Source organism: Carlito syrichta, unplaced genomic scaffold (assembly GCF_000164805.1).
Source record: "Carlito syrichta isolate Samal-C Ts95f unplaced genomic scaffold, Tarsius_syrichta-2.0.1 Scaffold309322, whole genome shotgun sequence".
NCBI classification, from domain to species: Eukaryota; Metazoa; Chordata; class Mammalia; order Primates; family Tarsiidae; genus Carlito; species Carlito syrichta.
In genome coordinates this window covers 37804-43103 of record NW_007253418.1, presented here as the reverse complement: position 1 = coordinate 43103, position 5300 = coordinate 37804, and the positions used below count along the sequence as shown (strand labels likewise).

The window sequence follows — 5300 nt, the reverse complement described above, 5'->3', positions numbered from 1 at the left end:
CAAAGTGCATTTCTACAGTATTCAGTGTTGCTATTCAGTTTTCTAACTTAAAACAGCCTATGATAACGGGCAGCAAAGAAGGTCCTTGCAATAGACTGCCTCTGCTTGAGAACTTAGGATGTAATTATTGCATGCTGCTAATATACTATCTAAACATTAAGTATACTCCTAAAATATTTGATGGTAGACTATGATTAAGACATTACACTACAAAAAACCTTATGCAGAAGGAAAATCCTAACTGACATGCTTCTGCTTTAAATATTGTGAAAACATTACAGCGGAGTGAATTTTCGCAGTGGTTAGGTCAAATGCAGTTCCATCATAGCAACACTATGTTTTTGCACAATTTAAGGCTTTGGCTGGTCTTTTAGTCAGCTTCTTCCTCTGATTCTTCTTCTTCAGCAGTTTCTAGCCAGGTTAACCACTGATTTACCTGGAGCAAAGCCTTGCCTTTCCCCGGAAACTCTTGGGTTATATCTTCTTTCCAAGTCAAGAAATCTTCTTCTTCAATAATTTCCATGTCATAGAAGTGCACAAAAAACTGGAGTAACATGCCTTTTGGGAAGTTGCTGTTATAGCAGTGCACCTGAAGAGCATACAGGGCACTGACTTGTAGATCAACGTGATCATGGAGAAATTTCTGCATTACTGGTTTGAAAGAAAGAAGCAGTTGTTTTTCCTGCTCTAACTGTTCTTTGGAAGGAGCAGAGGAAGAATCTGTTTCATCGCTGGGTGGGTTTACTTCACTAGAAAAGTACTGTAAGAAGCTAGTCATTAGGATGTTCACAAATCCCTTATCTACATGAAGTTTGGAAGAGATGTTATCTTTAATCCATTTATATATGGTTTGAGGGGCTGGATCCAACTTTATTTGCTTCAGCAGTTCCTTCTCCAATTTGAAGAGTGGGAATAAGAAACTTAGTCCCTTTCCTTCCAAAATCTCCAACATGTGGTCCTTATTCTGATCAATTTCTGGGAGCATTTTCTGCATATTGACCTTGCTTTGTTGAAAGAGTTCTGTTACCCATTCTCGGTCTTGTAATTTAGCTAATTGCCGAAGACAAAGTAAGAAGAGAGGAAAATGGGTGCCACTTTCTAGTGGTTGAGCCAGTTCTGAAATGCTCACCAGCTCTGAAATGATGGCATGAGCTGCAAACTGTGCTAAATACGATTTCACCAAGGTGATGTCAACCTCCAGTTTGGGGCACTGGTCCAAAACATTCAGGAAAGCCTGCATGAAGTTGTCACTTGTGGCTATCTCTTCCTGCTTGAGTAAACTGATCAAAGAACTTGCTTTTTCTTTATCTTCATCGCTTCTGTCTAGTGACAGGACGATTGCTTTGCTTAACATCTCAGGAAGAAAGTGTTTAGGAGCCCTCATTTCTCTTACACCATTGACAGCCTAATTTCCATTTCTACTATTCAGATATTCGGTCACAACAGTTTCAGTTAGTTTAAGTAGTTCTTCCTTTGATGGTGGTGGCTTTTTGCTTGTCTTAGCAGGCTTTTCCTGGATAAGCGGTGGATTAGTTTTGAGACCAAGCTGAGGTGTCTGTCCCAGAGGTGGTGTTTGAGTGTGTGGTGGTTGTGCACTAGGAGGAATCATAGTTATCTGGGGCTGAAGTTTTGGCACTTGATTTTTATTCATTAGGAACAACTGAGCAGGGCTCAGGCTAATCTCATCTGCATTAAGTTGTCCTTTCTTAGAAAACCGGGGTGGCATATCCTTTGACTGTCCTTGCAGCTGGGATAAGAGTCCCTTACTCTGGTTATGGTAGAGCTGGCTTAGCCCCTGGCTTTTCATAAACTTGCCTCCCATCTCTCCAAACTGTGACTGTGTGGGAGGCATGATGTGTCCCCCATGGCCATTGAAAAGTTGATTTGAACAATGATGTCCCATGGTGGGAAAATCTATCCTGGATAACTCCTGGACCAGTACCAATTCTGCTACCTGGCATTTGTCCAAACATATCAGCAAGTCCTCCAAGTGGGTCCCTATCCGTTTTCATCCTGGGTGGCATAAACGGTCCCTCCAGAAAGAAATCACTTCTCATCCCTTGAGCCATAGGAGCAGGAATAAATACTCCTAGATCTTTTACTGCATCTTGACGGATTTGATTGATCGTCTTTGGTCCATTGTCAAGAAAAGTCTTGCGAGGAACCCAATGGTGTTCTCGCAACTCTGTGGTATCCTGCAGCAGGAAACGAATCCTTGCTGGCAATTCCTTACTTAACATCAAGGAACACTTCGGGCAAAGTACTGATCCATTAAGGACTTGGCTCATTCATGGTCTAATCTAGGTCCCACTGTCCTCATTATCTGATAGAGGCACTCCAAATCCTCTCCCATATCTTTGAGTTGGACTCTCTTCTTTTCCAAAAGTGTTTTGATGCACTTATGAAGGATAGATTCGTGAATAAGATCAAGCTTGCCAAGCTCTCCAGTGAATTTGATGTTCCCCAACATCTTGATCTTAGTAATGGCTCTCTGTTCCGCCTCGGGGTGGAGGGTATTTTCATGCTTATCATAGACATCAACATTTCTAGTTCGGTTTTCAGATTCATCTTGTAATTTGAAAATTAAGAGGCGCCTGAATGTGGTGCTTTGCTTCTGTCCTGGTTGACCCTCTGCTGCTGGGCCATCAAAGTTTGGTGCATCTTCTGTCAATCGCAGACATAGCTGAGCATACAGTGAGCTATACTTTGGCTCTTCTTGGGCTTTGTCCACAATCAGCAGTATGACCCCTTTGAGGATGAGTTTGGACTCTACACCCACATTGAGAAGCTCAAGGCATAGCTTGTCAAACTTTTCAGGAGTGAGCTTATTTAGTATGCCTCTTACTTTCCTGAAGATTGCATCATGTCGTTCTTTTTCATGTGCGGAGTTGTTTGCTGCAGAGTTGTCATCTTGTCTAGTGCTTCGTGCAGGAATCCATTTCTGAGTGTTTTGCCCTGGGGTTTTCCCCAGGAACTCGCTGTTGCCAGCAGTCTTGGGATAGTACTGAGGTGCACCCCTACTTCCTCTTCCGCCTGAAGAAGAAATGAAAGGAGAAGCACCCCCTTCTGCAATTGCACTCTCCACTTTGGAGGCTTGACAACGAAGAATCTTCAAAAGAATAATATTAATGGATGGGGTAGGGAGGGGAGGGGATGGGAGAATTGAAAAACCTTCACCGAGAACTCAGCAGCTGCCACCGCAGCTGCCTCCTCAGGATCCGGCCATCGGGGATGGGGAAGGGAAGGGAATGGAAAACAAAAAAGGGGGAGGGAAGGGGGAGGAAGGAGTTGGGGATGGCTTGAAACTCTCAGCTCAAAGGAGACGCTCCCGCAGCCACCATCCAGTACCCGCGGCCACCTCCATAGAGCTTGGGCTCACTGCTGGCGCTGAGGCATGTCTCGGCGCTCATGTTTTTAGTCAAGTATGCACAGTAATTTCAAAGGAAGTTTGTCACTCTGTTTTCTAATTTCTTTTGTCTTTTGACCTAGAAATAGTAAAACAATAAATGATAACATCAACAAAAAACTACAGATAACAAGTGTTACATGAAGCTAATTCTAAATGTAGCTAATGAGGGTGGGCAGGGTCCGTTTCTAATATTTCACATGAACATGTGTCTGGGTAGCATCCCTGGGGTCTGGTTTCTGCTCTGCCACCTGGAACCACAGTGTAATATCAGAGAGCCACAAACTCTCTGATTCAAAATTCCTTGATCTTTTGAGCATAAACGAAAGGAGGGACTCTGAGAAACTTAGGATAAACTTAGTTCACATTTTGCCTCAGCATAACCATTTTTGCTTCGACTGACATGCTTTGAATCCAGCACAAGTTAGGCATAAATAGATAAATTTACAATAGGCAGGTTTTGGGAAACATTCAGATGTTTTTACTGCAGGACAAGCTGGCAGCCCACCCCACACCCTTGGCAAATCTCCATCGGATGCAAGGCAAGACAGACAAATCTTTCAATTCATAGCTTGGCATAATAATCTCTAGGAGACTTTCAGATTTCTTATCCAAGGTAGATGGTCAAAAATCACTCCTTAGCTGGCTAAAAGCATAGAAGTGATATTAAGACCATCGATTTGCTAAGGTGCTTGTGGATTGGAAAAATCTGACAGGTCTCTTGCAGGAAAACCCCTCCCCTTGTCTCCTCCCATCTAGCCCACCACCATAGCAGCAATCATATGACTAACTCACCCATCTGTCTGCTGTCCAGCACCTGGAATCAGTACCTGCGCTTACCTGCCCCTTAGTGATGATGTGGAACATGCCACCACCCAACCACCTTCATGACCATCCCCCATCAAAAGGAAGGATTAAAAGAATCAGTCATGAGCAAACAGCTGCAATTGCCAGGCCATTGGGGTCATTGCCTTTCTAAGCTATGGTGTAGCCTCATGTTCTTTGAGCTATGGCCGGGCCATGTTTCTTGACTTTGGCCCCCTTTCTCTACCTTGGGGAAGTGAATTTAGTTTTTAAATAGACTATATTTTCTAATCTAACTTCTGTGCAATTCTTTGTAACTTTCTCATAGCATTGGAGAAAGTGGGTGTCCCATACCAGACACCCACATCCCCAGCAGTCCTGACCTAACATTCTGGAGATCCCACTGGGAGTGTGCCCTAACAATCTACAATAGACCAGGCATTTTATTTTATTTTATTGAGTTTTATTTATTTGATCCTTTTTGAGTTGGTGTCTCATTCTGCTGCTGGAGTGCAATGGCTCACTCCTGGCCACAGCAACCTTGACCTGCTGGGCTCCAGTGATCCTTCCATCTCGGCCTTCCAAGTAGCTGGAACTACAGGCCCACGCCACCATGCTCAGCTAATTTTTGGATTTATTGTAGAGATGAGGTCTTGCCAAGTTGCCCACGCTGGTCTCGAACCCATGGGCTCAGGCAGTCCTCTCACCTCGGCCTCCCAAAATGCTAGGATTATAGGCGTGAGCAGCATGTCCAGCCCAAGACCAGACATTTTATTTATTTATTTATTTGGTTTTTTATTTTTTAGATTTATTTTATTTCAGTTTTAAAATTTTTATTATAAAGATGTGGCGTACCTTTCAGGTTTAGGTATATAAACATTGATCATGCAGATACCCTTGTTGATGAGGTATGCCCCTCCCTCCCTAGACCAGGCATTTTAAATAACACATCTCTAATCTTTGAAACAACCCTATAATTTAGGAATTATTATTCCTACTTGTTGGATGAAGCAATGAAGTCTCAGGTTAGTTAAGTGTTTCATTGCCAAGCAACTTCAAAACGGTCAAAATAGAACTTGAACCTATTCAC

At 43.1% G+C, this 5300-nt stretch overlaps 1 pseudogene across 1 annotated transcript; it reads right to left on the bottom strand.

Annotated features, from left to right (window-relative positions):
• On the bottom strand, positions 1–3184 carry LOC103269600 (annotated as a pseudogene). Its single transcript, XR_002482483.1, has 2 exons — positions 3100–3184; positions 1–2908 (listed from the first exon to the last, which is right to left on the bottom strand). The product of XR_002482483.1 is annotated as a eukaryotic translation initiation factor 4 gamma 2 pseudogene (transcript).
• Between the last annotated feature and the right edge of the window lie 2116 nt (positions 3185–5300).